Here is a 21,949-nt window from a genome sequence, read left to right as displayed (position 1 = left end):
ATTCCATGATCCCAGTGGTCTGTAGCACAGACCCTGGTACTGCCAGACTGCCCTTCCTGGGGTTTCACTGCAGCTGCTGCTGCTGCCAACCCCTCAGACAGGCAGCTGCCCTCCTGGGGTCCAGCCAGGCCTGGCCCAGGATGGCAGAACAAAGAACTTCCTCTGAGAGAGGGTGTGACACCCTCTCCCTTTGGAAAATGGTGTGAAGGCAGGGGAGGAGTAGCCTCCCCCAGCCTCTGGAAATGCTTTGTTGGGCACAGAGGTGCCCAATTCTGCATAAGCCAGTCTACACCGGTTCAGGGACCCCTTAGCCCCTGCTCTGGCGCGAAACTGGACAAAGGAAAGGGGAGTGACCACTCCCCTGACCTGCACCTCCCCTGGGAGGTGTCCAGAGCTCCTCCAGTGTGCTCCAGACCTCTGCCATCTTGGAAACAGAGGTGCTGCTGGCACACTGGACTGCTCTGAGTGGCCAGTGCCACCAGGTGACGTCAGAGACTCCTTGTGATAGGCTCCTTCAGGTGTTAGTAGCCTTTCCTCTCTCCTAGGTAGCCAAACCCTCTTTTCTGGCTATTTAGGGTCTCTGTCTCTGGGGAAACTTTAGATAACGAATGCATGAGCTCAGCCGAGTTCCTCTGCATCTCCCTCTTCACCTTCTGATAAGGAATCGACCGCTGACCGCGCTGGAAGCCTGCAAACCTGCAACATAGTAGCAAAGACGACTACTGCAACTCTGTAACGCTGATCCTGCCGCCTTCTCGACTGTTTTCCTGCTTGTGCATGCTGTGGGGGTAGTCTGCCTCCTCTCTGCACCAGAAGCTCTGAAGAAATCTCCCGTGGGTCGACGGAATCTTCCCCCTGCAACCGCAGGCACCAAAAAGCTGCATTTCCGGTCCCTTGGGTCTCCTCTCAGCACGACGAGCGAGGTCCCTCGAATCCAGCGACACCGTCCAAGTGACCCCCACATTCCAGTGACTCTTCAGCCCAAGTTTGGTGGAGGTAAGTCCTTGCCTCACCTCGCTGGGCTGCATTGCTGGGAACCGCGACTTTGCAAGCTACTCCGGCCCCTGTGCACTTCCGGCGGAAATCCTTCGTGCACAGCCAAGCCTGGGTCCACGGCACTCTAACCTGCATTGCACGACTTTCTAAGTTGGTCTCCGGCGACGTGGGACTCCTTTGTGCAACTTCGGCGAGCACCGTTTCACGCATCCTCGTAGTGCCTGTTTCTGGCACTTCTCCGGGTGCTACCTGCTTCAGTGAGGGCTCTTTGTCTTGCTCGACGTCCCCTCTCTCTGCAGGTCCGATTTGCGACCTTCTGGTCCCTCCTGGGCCCCAGCAGCGTCCAAAAACGCCAAACGCACGATTTGCGTGTAGCAAGGCTTGTTGGCGTCCATCCGGCGGGAAAACACTTCTGCACGACTCTCCAAGGCGTGGGGGATCCATCCTCCAAAGGGGAAGTCTCTAGCCCTTGTCGTTCCTGCAGTATTCACAGTTCTTCAGCCTAGTAAGAGCTTCTTTGCACCAACCGCTGGCATTTCTTGGGCATCTGCCCATCTCCGAGCTGCTTGTGACTTTTGGACTTGGTCCCCTTGTTCCACAGGTACCCTCAGACAGGAATCCATCGTTGTTGCATTGCTGATTTGTGTTTTCCTTGCATTCTCCCTCTAACACGACTATTTTGTCCTTAGGGGAACTTTGGTGCACTTTGCACTCACTTTTCAGGGTCTTGGGGAGGGTTATTTTTCTAACTCTCACTATTTTCTAATAGTCCCAGCGACCCTCTACAAGGTCACATAGGTTTGGGGTCCATTCGTGGTTCACATTCCACTTTTGGAGTATATGGTTTGTGTTGCCCCTATCCCTATGTTTCCCCATTGCATCCTATTGTAATTATACATTGTTTGCACTGTTTTCTAAGACTATACTGCATATTTTTGCTATTGTGTATATATATCTTGTGTATATTTCCTATCCTCTTACTGAGGGTACACTCTAAGATACTTTGGCATATTGTCATAAAAATAAAGTACCTTTATTTTTAGTATAACTGTGTATTGTGTTTTCTTATGATATTGTGCATATGACACTAAGTGGTACTGTAGTAGCTTCACACGTCTCCTAGTTCAGCCTGAGCTGCTTTGCTAAGCTACCATTATCTATCAGCCTAAGCTGCTAGACACCCTATACACTAATAAGGGATAACTGGGCCTGGTGCAAGGTGCAAGTACCCCTTGGTACTCACTACAAGCCAGTCCAGCCTCCTACAGGGAGACATCCAGAAAAGGCATTATTCATCATACGGCTGGAAGACTATGGCCCTCATTATGTCATTGGCTGTAAGTGATAAAGTGGCGGAAATACCGCCAACAGGTCGGTGGTAATTACCGCCAAATTATGACCATGGCAGTGAGAACTCCCATAGACAGCCAATGTACCACCACGCACGCCGGCGGTTGCCATCAATAGCCAGGCGGAAGACACAACAGCCAGGCGGAAGACAAAGATCAGCCCGCCATATTATGACACAGGAAACTGCCAGGATTTCCGGGGTGGTGCCAACGCCATCAAAAGCCTGGTGGAAACAGCACACAGAAAAAGAAAGACTCATCAACACATACACAGTGGACTCCGCCGCTGCCATGGAACCAGAACTTCAAGTCTTCCCGATGCTCTTCTACGCAATGTTCCACATGGAACACCAATGCTGACGAAGACGACGTTGGTGAGTACAGCCGCTTAGGACACAAGAGGGGGAGAAAGGAAAATGAGAGTGACACACACACACGCACAACACACATCAAACACACACACACCATACACACAACCAGCTGCAGACGTAAACCAATCGCACAATGCATACGGCACAATAAACCAAGGACCAGATTTCAGCAGTACTGAAAGTGTATTAGCAAGGGAAAAGCCACCACATGAACCAGATATGAACAATTGTCCACAAAGGCCGATGCCCAGTCCAAAGTACAAAGGACCCACATGGCCACAGGGCACAGTCCAAAGTCCAACTTATCTCCTGACATCATTTTGCAAGTGGGCAGGCACCTCAGGGGGAGGGGGATGGGGGTGGGGGGCACCACAACTGAATTCGGGAACTTCCCCACTGCTTCTGGAGGGGGCTCTGTGCCTATTTCTCTGAGATGGGGAGCACAAGGCCACAGTCTCTCAGGTGGGTGACTTGCCCACTGCTTCAGGAGGGGACTCCCTGCACAGCAGTCCCAGGAGGGTAGCCTACATGCCATCTGCAGGAGGTCAGGGCTGCACTGTCTCATCTGAAGGTGAGGGCTGCACTATGTCAGCAGGTGAAGGTGCCTCCTGGGCAGCCTCTGCTGGAGGTGAGGGCTGCTCTGTCTCAGAAGATGAAGGTGCAGCCTCTGCGGGAGGAGTGAGCTGCATTGCCTCAGCTGGAGGTGAGGGCTCTGTGACCACTAGTGGTGGTGTCATCCTGCCAACCTCTGCTGGAGGTGAGGGCTGCACTGTGTCAGTAGATGAATGTGCTTCCTGGGCAGCCTCTGCTGGAGGCGAGGGCTGTTCTGTCTGAGCAGGTGAAGGTGCAGCCTCTGGAGGAGGAATGGGTTGCACTGCCTCAGCTGGAGGTGAGGGCTCCGTGACCACGAGTGGTGGTGGTGGTGGTGTCATCCTGCCACCCTCTGCTGGAGTCGAGGGCTTCTTTCCCTTCATGGCAGGCATCAAGGGCTTCTTCCCCTTCATGGCAGGAGGTGCTGCCTCCCTCCCTTCAAGGCAGGAGTTGAGGGCTTCTTCCCCTTCATGGCAGGAGGTGCGACCTCCTTCCTCTTCATGGCAGGAGTCGAGGGCTTCTTCCCCTTTATGGCAGTGGGATCCTTACCCTTCCTGGCTGGTGGAGTGGAAACTATCACTGTGTTGTCTCCACGACTAGGAGGTACCTCCACTGTCCCCATGGACTGTTTGGCTGAGGTGCTGCGCTTCTCTGACGGGCAGGATAGGGGGAGGGCGAGGGAAGAGGTCAAGTTGGGCAAGGAAAAGCTTCTTAGGGACAGTGGGGTGGGAAGAGGGAGGAGGGATGGGAGTGGTGGTTGAGGGAGTGGTTGTTGGAGGAGTACGTCTGCTGGACTTGGGTGCATGTGAATGGGGAGTGTGCTGATGTGAGGTGGATGGCTGTTGGGTGTCTGAGTGCTTGCGTTTGTGACCTTTAGAAGGAGGGGCGGTTGGAGAGGACACAGGGGACACGTGCATGGATGTTGTGGAGGTGTCTGCTAGTGAGGTGTGTGTGCTGCTTGGCGTAGTGATGCTGGTGGTGGATGTTGAAGTAGTGCGTGCAGTTGTGAGTGTGGATGTGACTATTTGGGAGGTGGAGGAAGAGGAGGAGGGGGAGACTGTGGAGGCAGTGGATGTGGTTGTGTCTGCAAATGTCTGGTGTTTGCGTGAGTGCTTGTGTGTTGAAGTGAGGGGCCTGTGTTTGAGTGTGCTACTCTTGTGTTTTGTCTTGTGTGCATGCTCTTCTGTATGTGTGCATGCAATGGGTTGAGGTTGAGGAGATTGGGACTGGGAAATGGCAGTTGGAGGGGGACGGTAGGGACAGGGACAATGGCTGTCATCAGAGAGGAGGTCAGAGCCTGAAACGATCTCTGGGCCGCCAATCCACCGTGGATGCCCTCCAGGAATGCATTGCATTGTTGCATCTGGGATGCCAGCCCCTGGATGGCATTATTAATGGTTGATTGCCCTACAGGGATGGATCTCAGGAGGTCAATAGCCTCCTCACTCAGGGCAGCAGGGCTTACTGGGGCAGGGCTTGAGGTGCCTGGGGTGAAGGAGATTCCCATCCTCCTGGGTAAGCAGGCACCAGCAACTCGCTGAGGGGCTACTGGGAGGGTGGTTCTGGTACGGGGTGGTGGCTGTAGCTGCAGCTGGGGTGATCACAGAGGTGTCCCACACCACCAGGGAGCTTCCATCAGAGGAGGTATCTGAGTCTGTGTTGTCACCTCCTGTCTCCGCCGTGGTGCTTCCCTTGCCCTCCGTCCCACTGGTTCCCTCAGCGTCCTGTGAGATGCTGCTCCCTCTGTCATCGGTGCCCCTGCTCCTCCACCAGATTATGCTAATGCACCCATGGACAGGATGACAGAAGATAAAGGGGGTGGGTGAGAGAAAGAGAACACTGGGTCCATTACTGCACCAACACCACAGTTGGCATACACAACACCATCACACACAGGGATCAGGATTGAGCACAATGCATTGCGCTGCCATTGATTTGGGTAGATGCCACAACAAGATGAGGGCAAAACACCACAAACTGCACACTTCCTGGGACCCACTAAGCCCTGTCTGACATGGAATGCAAGCTCGCTAGGTTACCTTCTTTTCCCTTTCAAACATTACCCTGAAGCTGGATCACACTGCAATATCTGGATTGGCATTAAGGGACACCCACTAACTGACGCCCACCACCCGGATCCTGTGCCACCTACAAAATATTCTTGAAACGGCCACTGTACTCACCTCCTTGTTGCTGCTGTGATGCCCTCAAGCGCCCATCCAGCTCTGGGTAGGCACTGGCCAGTATGCGGGCCATCAGGGGGTTCCGGTTCTGACAGCCACCCCTTCCTCATTGGGAGCCCATCCCCAGCTGGGCCTCCACGGTCTTCTGTGCCCGGCATCTCAGGTCCTCCCACCGTTTCCAACAGTGGGTGTTCTGCCTGCCATAGACCCCCAGGGTCCGCACGTCCTTGGCGATGGCACGCCATAATCCCTTCTTTTGATGGACATTCATCTGAAGAGGCGATACAGGCAGGAGGACCCCATTACACATACAATCCAGCCTGTCACACATATGGCCCACCAATCCCGTTTCCTTCACTCTTGACACACACATCAGCCGGCGCACATGAGGTACACCACCACATGACATCACCCCGATGACACAATGCTTGCACACATATCTCCATGCATCCTTGACACATGCATCATGCCCAAGGTGTACTCACCTGTTGGTCTGGAGGCCCATACAACAGTCCGTACTGGGGTAGGACCCCATCCACCAATCGCTCCAACTCCTCCGAAGTGAAGGCAGGGGCCCTTTCCCATTCACAAGGGCCATGGTAGGTTCCAGACACAGGTCACAGCAGCACACGCAGTGTAGGTGTTCTCCTGTTGAAGGTCAGGAAACAAGTGAGAAATCCCTATCTTCAACTCTATGGTTGTTGTTGCCCTGCCACCTTTGTTTGTGTATGGTGGTGTATTGTGTTCTTGTTAGTTCTCCATGCTGTGCATGCTTTGGTGATGGGTGTCCATGCAGGGCTCGGAGGGCAGTCCATGCATTGGTATTACATGCAGGGCTTGGCATTGTGGTTAGTCATATGTGTAGTTGCAGTACATGGGATATAGTGGAGTGATGGGAGTGAGGGTGAGGGGGTGTGATGGCATGAAGGTATGGGGTGTGATAAGTGTTAAATGTTGACTTACCAGTGTCCTCCAGATACTCCAGCAAGTCCCTCAGGATGCAGTAATGCCAAGACTTGCTCCTCCCATGCTGTGAGCTGTGGGGGAAGAGGTGGGGATCCACCGCCAGTCCTCTGGCTGGATGGCGAGCTGGTGCCTTGCTGCCACGGAACGTACCTCCCCATAGGTCATTTTACCTCTTCCTGATGTAGTCCCTTGTTCTTGGATGCTGTCCATGGCATTCACCCTGTGCATGGTTCTCCGCCATAGCTCCATCTTCCTTGCAATGGATATCTTCTGTACCTGTGCTCCAAACAGCTGTGGCTCTACCCACCGATTTCCTCCACCATGAACTGCAGCTCCTCATGTGTGAAACGGGGGTACCTTTGTGGGGCCATGGGTGTTGTGTGGTGTTTGTATGTGTGTGGTTGTTGGGTGGTGTGATTGGGTGTGCATAGTGGAGTGCGTGAGAGATGTATGGGTGTGTGTGTGTATTTGTCGCAGTTTTCTTGATAGCTGTCTGGTGGCAATGATTTGTATTCGTAAAAGGTTGTGGGTAATGTGGGTGGGTGTTTTATAGTGCTGTGGGTGGGTGGGTGTGGTGTGTGTATGGGTATCAGGTGTGTGTTTTTTTAATTGGCCAATGTTGTGTAGTTTAGTGTTTGGGTGTGTACCGCCAATGGTTTACCGCAGTGAATGTCCGCTGAGGTGGTTTGTGGATCATGATGTGCTGGGCGTTGTTCTGTTGGCGTAACGGTGTGGGTGTTGGTAGCGACTGTTTACCACTGACCTTTGGGCTGGCAGATTTGTGGATGTGGCTGTATTCTGTCGGTTTGGTGTGTGTGTGTCATAATATGCTGAATGGATAATCACCACAGCGGCAGTATGTTGGTGGCCATCAGCATGGCGGCAAGCGTTTTTTACTGCCAATGTCATGATGAAGGCCTATGTGACTCCATCTTAGGCCCTATTACCATAGACGAGAAAACAGATACTAATTATGTCTCAGTGTCTAAACGCCTTTTGGATACTACTGAAATTATTACTCTCCCAAATGTTCTTTGTCACAATAGGTTTTAATCTATTTTCAATTGATATATCAACCACCAGACCTTCTGTGCCTTAAGATGGAAACATTTATTTTTTTAAGACATGAGCTGCTGGAAATGAAGGGGCATGTTAATGAGAGGTTTGCTCCACTGGGAAATCACTTTTTTTGATGCTCTGGAAGAGAAAGCCTCTCAATCATATCTATGAGGCCACACAAAACCACTTTGCAATACTTTGCATGGCCTCATTGATATGCAATGAGACAGAGCCTCACAAGTCACTGCATTGCCTTACTCTGTGCCAGATAAGCTAAACCTGGGGAAGGCCAAAATCTTCCACTTCCACAGAGCAGGGATAAAGAGGAGAAATATTTTCATTTCTCCTCGTTTTTTCTGAAGCACACATAGATAGAGAAAAACACCTCTCGGGATTGTTTTCGTGCAGGAAGGTGTCTGCGTTGAGGGGTTTGATTGTTTATGTGTTGGAAGGTGTCCCTTCCTGCACAAAATTAATCCTGTCTGGAATGCAGGCACCTGTACACCATGCCAAAATTAGCAGCGCCACGCTCCGTCATTTTCACAATGCACGGATGCGCCCTATTTTATTGAATTTGGCGCACCCCCGTATTTTCTCCTGTGCTGGAGCTAAATTGAGCTGCCTAGCTCCAACACAGGCATCCTTGCATCATCGTGCAAGGATGTCTGCGTTGAGGGGTTTGATTGTTTATGTGTTGGAAGGTGTCCCTTCCTGCACAAAATTAATCCTGTCTGGAATGCAGGCACCTGTACACCATGCCAAAATTAGCAGCGCCACGCTCCGTCATTTTCACAATGCACGGATGCGCCCTATTTAATTAAATATGGCGCACCCCTGTATTTTCTCCTGTGCTAGCGCTAAATTGAGCTGCCTAGCTCCAACGCAGGCATCCTTGCACCATCGTGCAAGGATGTCTGCGTTGAGGTGTTTGATTGTTTATGTGTTGGAAGGTGTCCCTTCCTGCACTTAAATAGTCACTAATGGCGATTTGGCACTTCTGTGTGTGCTGCAGAAGCATCATTCTGAAATTATTGGTTATGTGCAGGAAGGGACACCTTCCCGTACACAAACAATCATGTCTAGCATTTTCCTCTTTCTATGCATGCTGCAAAATGCATCATGCATTGAAAAAGCAAAAAACGAGGAGGAATGAAAGTATTCCTCCTCTTTGCGCCTTGCTAATGCCACCTTTAAGGTGATGTTGGATTTTCCCTCTTCCTCAGGTCTATGAAATCTCGTAAATCTGAGGAAACATCAAAATGCAATGGGTGTTGCTGTGGCACACCCACTGCAACACCCATTGTACACCCCTTCCACGCAAAGGGCTAAATTTGAAGAGGCTGTATTTACAAGGTGGTGCTAAGCCACAAAAAGTGGCTTAACGCCACCTTGTAAATACCGCGCAGGGTCTAGCGCCACCAGAGTGTAACTAAAAATGATGCTCCGGTGGCGCTAGGGGTCCTTAGAATATGCCCCCAGGAGATAAACAGTGTGGCTCAATTAATTTTATAATATGGGCAAATCTGAAACTATCCAGGGCCTGTTTAAACTGATGTCTAGTGAGACGACTCAGCAAAGTTGGGTGAGAATGCAGTCAAATCGTGTTCATAGATAAATTGTTATTATCCACAGACTGATGTATACAGGAAGCTCTCCTCCACGGAGGCTCTGTACCCTGTGTGGTCCTAGTAGTGGAGTATATAGATGATTTGGCAGCATCAGTAACAGTAACCAGTGTGGGAGCATAGAAGGCAGAGGAAGGAGTTTTATAGACTAAGTCAGAGTCCATGGTATTTAAGTTAGAATACCCAAGCAAAGATATCCCCTCTGATGCCTTAGCTATCTGATCCACTCTGGTATTTTCAATGGAAGGGTATGTTTGTTGACCCCTAAATTTGCCTCTGGCCCCTATGAAGATTGAGAGTCCTAAATAAAAATGTTATGCGGGAACAGGTCAAAACATAATTGTTTGTCAGTAGTAAGGTCTGATATTGTGTATGCTACACTTTGCCATCAGCATCACGCAGAATATGATTATGTTTTTGTGACAATAGCTAATGAGTCACTGATAGAAGGACTTATCAATCTTGAAGTACTCACCTCCCACTTAGAAGGGCCCACCGTACTGCATTTAGATTGAGATTGTATCTATCATCCAACTGCGTGGGGTCTAATAATGAGGTCTTTTCACAATAATTCCCTCCCAGGAGCAGGAAGAAACACCGGAATGGGAAAGTTGAGTCTAAATTTTAATGATTGACTGGGGCATTGGGATGATAGACCATTTTTTGGTCATGAGGAATCAAAATTACTGACTGTTTGAGACTACCTGCTGAGTGTAAAACAGTTGACACAATGCCATCACTGGTAGCCAGCGAACCCACTCCAGGTGGTTTTGTGGTGGCTGGAATGGCTGAAATAGCTGAAGAGGGACATACAAAGGGATTTCTCAGACTGATCAAAGGAGAAAGGGGTCCTTGTTGATAGTGATGGTACCCCTACGAAAGTGGTCCTTTCTATGATATCATTGAACCAGGTGGATATAAAATCTGAACTAAGGGGCATAATTATACCCCATTTGCACCGATGTGCATATTTTTTTTTAGGCAAATTTGGCACAAAACAAACTCAATATTTATATTTTCACGGTATACCTGTCTAATGTCAAAATATTGGAGCTTGCACCATTTTTCAGATGCGTGAACCTACCTTGCGTCAATGAAATGCAAGGGAGGATTTCCCATCTAAAAAATTGTGTTAATCCCATAGCCCCATATTTATCCCCCTGTGCTAAAATGACGCACTGGTGGGACGAGGGGCTAAATAATGGTGCAAAGCTTGCTTTGCACCAATATTTAACGCCTGGGTCATACCAGGCGTTAAGGGACCTGTGGACCCATTTCCATGGGTAAGCACCATGTAATGAGTTCCCAGGTGCCCTCCCCAAGCCCCAGGAATACCCCCATCCACACCAGAGGGATACCGGAGGATGGGGGACCCCATCCCAGGTAAGTAGGGTAAGTGTAGGTAAGCAATTTATTTTTTAATTAAAGTGCCTTCGGGGGCCCAACTTGGGGCCCCCTGCATGGCACCGTGTGCAATGGCCATGCCCAGGAGACACTGATCCCCCTGCTGGCCCTTGGGGTGGTGGGCAGGACTCCTGTCTTTTCTAAGACAGGAGTCATGTGGTATGGATGGTTCTGCACCAAAAAATGACGCTAGGCTGGTTGGAGTAATCTTTTTTCACTCTAACCAGTCTAATTTCATTTTTTGGGGCAAAACCCCCTTCTCCCATACTGCCAGCCCCACCCGGCTAACATATATATATTTATTTTTTTACGCTAGCCCACTCTTTGCACCGGCTTGCGCCATTCCATAAAAATGGCACCCGGCTGGTGCTAAGGAATGGCGCAAGCCAGTGCTAAACTTTTTGGTGCAAAACTGCATTACTGCAGTTTTGACCACAAAGTATAAATATGCTCCTATGTGGTTTTGAGTGGGGCTTTTATATAGGTGACTTTGATATCTGTGTAATTCAAGAGACCTGGGCTGTAAACCCGTTGTTCATCAATGGCTATACTTCTTACACTGTAAAATCAAGACCATTCTGGAAATGTGGATGTGCTATTCGAGGATTATTGATTATGGTAAAAAAATACTGTCCCCTGCACACTGTAGACATGTGTCATGGAAGATTGATTCACCAGATGGCAGTCTCTGTAGTATGAGTCCTTTCTCACCATATTCAACCTGAAAAAATGGTTTCACTTTTTGATTCCTTGTATGCCCAAGCTGGGATTCCTAATTTAACTGTGTGCCCCAGCTCTGGAAGTTCGATGACAAGCACTTCTTACACAAATACAACTGTGACTAATGATCTCAGTTGCAGTTGATCTGACACCCTTTGTAGGAAGCTGGCTCTTTACATAGTGGACCAAAATGAGGTACACTGTGCAAAGAGTCCAAGCTTTCCCCAGAGGTATCACAGAGGCACAAATGACACCCTGAATGTTCTCTTTTTGGGTAGTGTGGTTAAGTAGTTAGGCATATCAGGGGGTATTGCTAAGCACCAATTTATAAAAATAATACATACCTCTATATAGATTTAGATCATCAGAATCAGGTGAGTACGTTTTGAATTATAAATAAAAGGCACAGGGGCGCCTGGTGCAGTGATGCCATTCAGCATCAGATGTCTCTGTAATTCTATGGGGATCGTACTGGTCACAAAGTTCCTGCAGCGGTGGACTTGGAGTCCAGTCCAAGTGAACCAGAGAGGGCATTCAGCTCTTGCGATGTTCAAGGATGTAGAGACACTAGTTGTTCTGTTCTCGGAGATGTCCAAGTGCAGAGGTGGTTTGGACCATTAGGTTTACCATCACCGGAAGCAGTCACGGTCCAGGGGACCCACAGAAACAGGCTGTTGGCATGGACTGGGGGGCCAGTCCAGCCAAACCAACAGGTGGGTTTGGGTGACATGAGCCTGGGGACATAGGGACACCAGTGGTCCTCTTCTTCTCAGTCCAGGGCATACACGTGCTCAGGTGGTTTGGACCACTGGGTTTACCATCACTGGAGGCGATCGCGCAAAGGGGGGGTATATGGAATCAGGCTGCAGATGTAATCAGGAAGTCCACAGAGGGCAATCCCAGGGCAGTTTTGGCCGTCGGGTTTACCATCACCGGAAGCAGTCACTGTGCAGGGGGTCCACAGAAACAGACTGCATGCATGGACTGGGGGGCTAGTCCAGCCAAACCAATAGGTGTGGTTGGGTCACATGAGCCTGGGGGACATAGGGACACCAGTGATCCTCTTCTCCTCAATCCAGGGCATCCGGGTGCCCAGGTGGTTTGGACCATTGGGTTTACCGTACCTGGAGGTGGTTGCGGTGAAGGAAGGTGAATGATGTCTGCAGCCTGATTCTGCAGACATCATCAGGAAGTCCATAGAGGGCAAACTCAGGGTGGGCTTTGTCTCTGCAGGGCCTGGGGACCACGCTGAGACCATTGGCCCACTTCAGCTCAGGTTAGGCAGCTCAGGTGCAGTGTTGATGTCCGGCATCGGATTTTTGGCTGTCCCAGTCCTTTCTTGGGAACCTGTGGATGCAGGGGAGCAGCTCCTCCACCCCAAGGGAGTTCTTCTTTGTGATTTGTGGAGCACTGGCAGCTCTCCCAGTTTCTTGGAGGCTGCAGTGGCAGGACAGGTCAGTTGTTCCTCAAGGGTTGAGTGAAGCATGCAGGCCAACAGGGTTGGCGCCAAGTCAGTTGTGTTCCTCGGTTCTCAGGTTTCAGTAGGCTTGTCATCCACTTCTCCTTTTGGGTCCAGTGAAGAGAGGGACATCTGGTATAAGAGGTCCCATAAATGCTCAATTTAGGGGGCATTAGGGGAGTGAAAAGTAGTAGCCAATGGGCTACTTTCCCTTGGGCTCTCTATACCCTCTAGATAACCACTTCCTGTGGGGAGTGGGCACCACTCTGTCCACAGTTTCTAAATTCCACAACACACAAGATGGAGGAATTTCCTAAGTTGTGTTCACTTCAGACTGGCCGCCCTGAGGATGTAGCTAGTCTGGAAGTGTGACAGGCCTCCTGCATAGCTAATTTTCCCACCGGTCCAGGTGCCAGATGGGCCCTGAGGCAGGGGGTTGGCATTTTCCTCTGAGGCAGGCTTCCTTAAAGCTCTTGTCCTGGAATGCAGGTCATCCTGTGGGGAGAAGTGTGAAACACCCCAGCCCAGACAGTCTTTTGCTTCTGACCTATTGAGAGTGGCGGCTGTCCTCCTGGGAGGTCAGATTCTCATCTGTTGGTGGCAGGCTGGCCAGAACCAGTCAGTGAGCTCACCAGCAGTTGGTAGTTTTTTCAAGGGGCACCTCTAAGGTGCACTCTGGGTACATGTATTAATAAATCCATCACTTAATCTGTGTGGGATCATTAATATGAGATGTTTGATGCCATACATCCCTAGGTTCATAGAAGCCATCATGTAGTTGGGGAACTCGTAGTGACCAGTGTCCAACCTATGAATTTAAAATGGATTCCCGGTATACTTACTATGTCTAAGAATCAACGAAGACAAAGTAGGTGCATTGTAGCTATTAGCTCATGCATATATGCCCTCACTTTTAATATAATGCACCCAGCCTTAAAGCTGAAGGCCTGTTGTAGGGGTGGCCTACAACTATCACAACGTTTTAGGGGACATGGCACACACATGTGTGCCATGTTTTGTTTTTAAATTAGAGAGCACCTTGTCATGCAACCTGCAATGACAGTCTGCATAATGTTGAATCTGGGTCCCTCAGTGTAGCACAAGTTGTGCTACAGCTCTGAGGGGCCCTCTTCTGTACCCATGCTCTAGGTACCAGGTGTAACATTTACTAGGAACTTATAGAGATGCTGAAGGGCCTGGTCACTTGGGGATCCAGTGACCAAGGGCCTCATTCCGAGGCGGGCGGCGGTCGCCGCCCGCCTGGCGGGAACCGGCATATGGCCGCTCCGCGGTCGGAAGACCGTGGAGGCCATTCTGGCTTTCCCGCTGGGCTGGCGGGCGACCGCCAGAAGGCCGCCTGCCAGCCCAGCGGGAAACCCCTTCCCACGAGGAAGCCGGCTCCGAATGGAACCGGCGGAGTGGGAAGGTGCGACGGGTGCAGTTGCACCCGTCGCGAATTTCAGTGTCTGCTAAGCAGACACTGAAATTCATTGTGGGGCCCTCTTACGGGGGCCCCTGCAGTGCCCATGCCATTGGCATGGGCACTGCAGGGGCCCCCAGGGGCCCCACGACACCCCATACCGCCATCCTGTTCCTGGCGGGTGAACCGCCATGGAGGATTCCTGAGGGCAGCGGAAAACCGGTGGGAGACCGCCGGTTTTCCTGTTCTGACCGCGGCCAAACCGCCGCGGTCAGAATGCCCTGCGGGGCACCGCCAGCCTGTTGGCGGTGCGCCCGCCGGCCACGGCGGTCCTTGACCGCCGGGGTCAGAATGACCCCCCAAGTGTCTTGTTTTCAGGAAGGAACACTGGCCCAGGAGACCTGGTTAGCAGAAACCCCGTGTACTTCAGTTAAAGTTGAATCTGAAAACCAAGCAAAAAGTTAAGGGGGGTACTGCAACCAGAACCCATCGCCCTACAATCATTATGTGATATGTAAACTTAAACTATCAACGGCACCTGGCACAGACAAGATTCCAGGGGATCACTATAAACCAGAACCTCTAGTTTGGTCCAATTACATTAACCTTCTATCGAAAGCTATTGTGGGTAGTGGGAAAATGGAGGGCATCTGAAATTATTCCTGCCTATAAGAATGGAGACACTGTTAATCCTTCAAACTATAGGCACATTAGTCTCATAGATAACCTGCAGAAGGTATTTGCCAGGCAGGTTTTTGACAAGCTGTTAAACTGGGTGGATAAATAGCGTAAGTTATCTTTACTCCAAACTTGTTTCCATGCAAGAATTTGCACCATTGACCAGGTTTTAGATGTTCTGTTTTGTGTTGGAAATTGTTGTTGCTTAACAGGCAAAGCTTCTATGTAGCTTTTGTTGACTTAAGCGCTGCATTTGATCTTGTCTCACATACAAATTATGGAGTGTCCTGGGTGAAACTGTTGCCCCTGCTAACTTCATTAATGTCAATCCACACCTACAGGATAAGGGAAAGCTTACTGATTGCATTTCTATCCAGCGAGACATTCACCACGGGTGAGTTCTAGGGCCCACTTCATTTTCTCTTTATATTAATGATGTGGGCACTGTTTTATCAGATTGTTTGAATGATTCACAATCTCTAAACGACATTACAATCCTAATCCTTTTTTTGCCAAGACTTGTAATTTTTTTCGAAGACACCAATGGGTCTTCAACATTTGCTAGATAACTTTACTATGGGGCTCATTCTGAGCCCGGCGGGCGGCGGGAGCCGCCCGCCTGGAGGGAGCCGCCAAATGGCCGCTCCGCGGTCGAAAGACCGCGGAGGCCATTCTGGCTTTCCCGCTGGGCTGGCGGGCGACCGCCAGAGGGCCGCCCGCCAGCCCAGGGGAAACCCCTCCCCACGAGGAAGCCGTCTCCGAATGGAGCCGGCGGAGTGGGTATGTGCGACGGGTGCAGTGGCACCCGTCGCGTTTTTCAGTGTCTGCACAGCAGACACTGAAATACAAAGTGGGGCCCTCTTACGGGGGCCCCTGCAGTGCCCATGCCATTGGCATGGGCACTGCAGTGGCCCCCAGGGGCCCCACGACACCCCTCGCCGCCAGGAACAGGATGGCGGTGAGGGGGTCGGAATCCCCCATGGCGGCGCAGCTTGGATTCCCAGGGCAGCAGAAAACCGTCGGGAGACCGCCGGTTTTCCTTGTCTGACCGCGGCCAAACCGCCGCGGTCAGAATACCCTGCGGGGCACCACCACCCTGTTGGCGGTGCTCCCGCAACCCCGGCCCCGGCGGTCCTTGACCGCCGGGGTCGGAATGACCCCCTATGTCTGGTGACGTAAGTCGAATTGAAAGCATCAAAAACAAAGTTTATGGTTTTTGGGACCAGGCCAATCAGAAAATGTGTCATGACAGTGAGACCTGATATGCTGGAGTGGGACCAAAGCTTTGACTGTCTGGGAGTGAAATTGTCCGAGAAGTTTTTTGAGACCCTCAACTTAATGAGAGCTATTTATTGGTCCAGTATATATTGAAAGCTATTTAATGAATGCACTCTAGAATCAGCTGCTGCGCTATTTCTGCTAAATGCTGCCCTGTATTGCGGTGAACTGTGAGACTCAAGTGACATGCACAAATTATTCATAGACGAGAATAACTTTATAAGAAATTTAATTTCAATCCCCTCTGGCACTCCCCTTGTACCTTCATTTTTCGATACCAGCTTGTAACAAAATGTAAACCTTCGGTTACTGGGTAAGATTATGGTCTTCCCCAGAGCTACTTGATTATGGGAATTCTCTAAAAAAAACTAACGTGCCTGACAAACTCATTGAAAGTTTCTTGGCTACAGTTTGTAGGATGCTGGTTCACGAAGCTGGGTCTATTTAAATTGTGGGAAAATCCTGACTGCATCTCCAACGCTGAGGTTGCACTATTAAAGTCTTGCTAATGGGTATTTGTCCTTAAACAATGGGTCAGATGTATGTCCATTTCATTTTGCACGTCTCTAATTGCAACTTTTTGTGATTTGCAATTAGAGACTCACAAAATGAAATGTACAAATGTGTTTCAGACACATTTAGTGATTCACATTGGAGTCTCAAAGACTTTCCTCATCAATATTCATGAGGTAGGTCGCAATTTGCAACCCCATTGGGAACGGCCGCACTCACAGGGATGGTGGCCTGCTGGGGACAGCAGACCACCATGTCTGTGACTGCTTTTAAATAAAGCAGTTATTTTTTAATGCAGACCAATTTCCTTAAAGGAAAACGTGAGGCCTTTCAATAAAAAAATATAAAATTTTCTCTTCACTTTTTCAGAGTAGGCAGTGGTCTTTGGATGACTACCTGCTCTGAAATAATACTCACGCTTCTATTTACAAAGCAGAAGGGACCCCTGGGGATTCCTTCCCAGTTGGTAACTGCAAATGTTTTGCAACTGCATTCATGGACCCAAAACATTCCTACGTGCCAGTGCGATTTGGTATTAGGAAGGGATAACCTAAACACGCCCCTTTCAAATACAGAATCGTAAAAGCAAAATTCGGTAAACAAAGTACCGAGTAGCATTTTGCTTTGGTAAATAGAAAAAAGCATTTTACCAGCCTCAAACGGCCTGATGGGTCGCCATTCTGAAGCGCCATGCGGGCGCCGTATTTATTGAATGGCGTTAGCCGGCGTTAGCCGACCGGCGCTGCCAGCTGTGCGTGAAAAAAAACGACGTACACCAGGCAGCGCCGGCGTAGGGAAAAATGGCGTTTGGGCGTCACAAAATGGGGCAAGTCAGGCTGAGGCAAAAAAATCGTCTTAACCTGATTTGCGCCATTTTTTGGGGCGCCCAGACGCCATTAATATGACTCCTGTCTTAGCAAAGACAGGAGTCATGCCCCCTTGCCCAATGGCCATGCCCAGGTGACTTATGTCCCCTGGGCATGGTCATTGGGCATAGTGGCATGCAGGGGGGCACAAATCAGGCCCCCCTATGCCACAAATTTTTTTTTAAAAATACTTACCACAACTTACCTTTTCTTCCCTGGGATGGGTCCCTCCATCCTTGGGTGTCCTCCTGGGGTGGGCTAGGGTGGCAGGGGGTGTCCCTGGGGGCAGGGGAGGGCACCTCTGGGCTCATTCTGAGCCCACAGGTCCCTTAACGCCTGCCCTGACCCAGGCGTTAAAAAGAGGCGCAAATGCGGTTTTTTTTGCCCCGCCCACTCCCGGGCGTCATTTTTGCCCAGGAGTATAAATACCACGCACATGCCTGGGAGTCATTTTTTAAGACGGGAACGCCTACCTTGCATCTCATTAACGCAAGGAAGGTGTTCACGCCCAAAAATGACGCTAACGCCATGAACTTTGGCGCTAGACGCGTCTAACGCCAAAGTATAAATATGGAGTTAGTTTTGCGTCGAATTTGCGTCGAAAAAAACGACGCAAATTCGGCGCAAACGGAGTATAAATATGCCCCATAGTTTGTTCACCTGTCCAGAGTACCTTGGTATTTGCCGCAAGTGAATTAATTCATTGTGTCTAAAACTGTGGATTTTGAGTAATCTAGAAGCATATGGAAAAACCAACACCTCAGAATGCATAGTATTTGCCGTGAGTTTATTCCTTCTAAATGTTTGTACAAACAGAATAAGGTTCTGTTTTTGCCTATTTTCTCTATATAATATTTCATAATTTCAAATTCAAGTGAACAGTGTCTTCTCTGTATTTCAAGGGGCCTCTGCATATGGGAACTTACCTGTTCTCTTTTGCACATTATTACACTTTAATGTTCCTATGCACTTTATGCATGTCTTAGTCATTTATGATGTTTAACAGTAACCTTCATAGAAATTTTAGTCACTCAGTCTGACACCATATGTTTGATGTCTCCTCAGATCCCAGTTGGCCCTCAGGCCTAATTATTTTTTAGTTAAATTGTTAGCACCAAGTAACTATAGCTTATTATATGCCATAACTGGAAACCACTGAAACAAAGTTATTTAAAGTAACTATAAGTCCTGCCCTAAGGTAACTGTAACTCATGCCCCTAGCCAAGCACTGCTAAGTACCCCACATATTACATCAGTAATTGTATTTTCCATGACGTTACTGATAAAATCATTGCAACATTTGCAGTCAAATTATTGATCTGGAAACTGTGCATGGCAGGGAAGCGAGTTATTGCTACTTTAGGGCACGAGTTATAGTTGATTGAAATACCTCTAATTATAATAGCTGAATTTCTATGGTTTTGTGTGTTCAAAATCTCAACTTAACTGTTTTTAGTGAATATATATAAATTAACTTAAAAAATCAAACAATACAGGGGTGTTATAGTTATATGCTCATGGCCTAAAGTAACTATAACTCGCTCCCTCGCCATGCACAGTTTTTTCAATTTGCCGTCATTTGGGGTAACTAGCAGTGCATGAGGAGGGTATGAGTTATCGTTACTTGAGGTAACTCTAACTATAACTGATGAATTACTACGGTTTGATATGTTTAAAATGTGAGCCTAGCTATAACATCCCTGTAACCTTTGCTTTTTTAAGTGGGTTTCTATGTTTTCTTTAACTATATTTCCGAACTATAATGTACCTCTAACCTTTTTTTACGTAAAGTAATTTTCTGTACATTAAGCCAGACCCTGAGGCCAACCCCACTAACCACCCTACTCCATGCTGCACATGGCCCTTTGGATGTGTGCAGCAGGAGTTGGCCATGGCATCCCTCTCTGAGTGTGAGAATAGGTGTGACAGGGTGTATCTGGGTGTGAGAGTGGGTGTGTCAGTGTCTTAGTGGGTCTGTGAGTAGGTGCATGATGGTTTCAGTGGGTCTGTGAGTAGGTGTGTGAGTCTGAGTAGGTGTGTGAGTGGGTGTGTGAGTCGATCTGTGAGTGGGTGTGTGAGGGTCCGAGTACGGCTGTGTGTGGGAGCGTGAGGGTCTGAGTGAGGATGTGAGTGGGTGCATGATTGTCTGAGTGGGTCTGTGAGTGGGTACATAAGGGTTTGAGTGGGTGTGTGAGTGGCAGAAAGAGACAGATACAGAAAGAAATAGAGAGAGAGGGAGAGGGAGAGAGGGAGTTTTTATGCTTTTGACCATTAGTGCAGTTTTGCACCCAAAAGTATAAATCAGGGCCTAGGTCCTACCTATAACTACCTAGTTGAGAACGCCACTCGGTCATATACACAAAAAAGAAGAGAGAACTCTGGGGAGTTGCCAAGTTTAGGTAGAGAGCAGCTCCAGTAAGGATCACCCTGCAACACCAGCGACACTCTAGATCTGCTCACCTCAAATGCCTGTTTATCTAGCAAAGTTTTTAAGCATAGGATCAACACAGTGCTATCCATGCCGAACTAGATAGGGACAAAGGGCCACATGTAGCAAATTTCAGATTTGACTCAGATTCAGAGTGACTCGCAATTTGCGAGTCGCAAATCCGATAGTAGCATGGTGTCCCAGACACCATCTGCGATTAACAAGGGGGTCGCAAATGCCCATCTCATGAATAATCATGAGGTGGGTCGCAATTTGCAACTCCCTTGCGAATGGCGGCTCTCACAGGGATGGTGGTCTGCTGCGGACAGCAGACGACCATGTCTGTGACTGCTTTTCAATAAAGCATTTTTTTTTATTAAATGCAGCCCGTTTTCCTTAAAGGAGAACGAGATGCATTACAAAACAAAAAAAATGAAATGTTACGGACCACTGGCTGCTCTGAAAAAATGTTTAAAGTGACATTCACAAAACAATCCTACATTGCACTGTGAGTCGCAATTAGGAAGGGAACACCCCTTCCTAATTGCGAGTCGCAAACCCGTTGTGCGATTTGGTAACCAGGTTACAGAATCGCAAAACGGGGTTTGTGCATCGCAATGTGCTTTTTGCACGTCACAAACTGCAAAATTCGCTGTTTGCAATGTGCAAAAAGCTACCTACATGTGGCCCATAGTCTTTTGCCATTTGTACAGCAAAGTCTTTAAGCATAGGCTTGACACAGTGTCAACCTTGCCGGGCTGTAAAATGACAAAAGCCATTTACTACTCCAGGCACAGTATTACAGCTTTGGACTGGTAAAATACCATCCAAGACAACCTGGATTGAGTAAAAGCAACCCCTGACACGTGTTTTCCCCTCATTAGAGCTCTTCAGAGAGGTTTAGCTTTATCCAGACACGAGGGTGCACCCAGTATAAGTCAAAACAAATCCCTTTCAGGGTTTGAGTGATTGCTCTGGGTAATTCCCAATATATATATATATATATATTTTTTTTTTTTCACTTAAAAAACCAAGGGTTACAGTGACGTTATAGTTAGGCTCACGTTTTAAACATACAAAAGCATAGTAATTCACCTGTTACAGTTATCTCAAGTAAGTATAACTCAGGCCCTAAGGTATCCATAACTTGAATCCCTGCCATGCAGAGTTTTTTCATCAGAAAGGTTACTGCCAATATTACGATGATATTATCAATAACGTTATCAAAGAATACTGTAATTTGTGGGGTAATTAGCAGTCCATTGTGAAGATGAGAATTATAGCTACCTTAGGCCCGAGTTATAGTTACTGGAGATAACTATAACTATAAGAGGTGAATTTCTATGGTTTTGAACGTTTAAAATGTGAGCCTAACTATAACGTCCAGTAACCTTTGGTTTTTTAAGTCCATTTCTAATAAAAAAACGGCAGGAAACAGACTACGAACGGGAAAACGCTCACCTATACACACTCCACGCGGAATCTGGACAGCATGGAACTCGAATTAAACATCCTACCAGCTATTGTCTACCTGCTCATCTACCACGAGTACGAATGCCGGCGCAGACGACAACGGTGAGTACTGCACCTACGACACAGGGGAGGGGGGTAGCTTACGGGCACACACATATGCGACCCCCCCCCCCAACTATCTACACACCAATGCAGAGCACCAAGTCACAGTGACACCACCCAAACCCCCCGGAATAATGCAAAGACATAATTAAAGTGAGAAACAACATTTATGTATATAAGAGAATCTATGAAGTCATGGTAAAATAGCAATATGAATTGTAAAAAATCAAGTAAGAACATTGCGAAACTGATAAACATAAGCAATAAGTCCGTGGGTCAAAGTGTATCAACACATGGGCAAAGCCCACACAGGAGACCTGAGTCCGTTGGAGAGAACACTGCTGGGGCATCAGATGACAAAACTACAGGCACCTCAGGGGGAAGGGAAGGGGGGGCACCTCAGCCACATGAGTCCACGACGCCAGATCCACGAAGGGTCCACCATGCCCACTGTGCCATCCTGGGGAG

Source organism: Pleurodeles waltl, chromosome 3_1 (genome assembly GCF_031143425.1).
Source record: "Pleurodeles waltl isolate 20211129_DDA chromosome 3_1, aPleWal1.hap1.20221129, whole genome shotgun sequence".
Taxonomy (NCBI): domain Eukaryota; kingdom Metazoa; phylum Chordata; class Amphibia; order Caudata; family Salamandridae; genus Pleurodeles; species Pleurodeles waltl.
The sequence above is the reverse complement of the archived record's forward strand: the minus strand, read 5'-3'. Positions refer to the sequence as shown.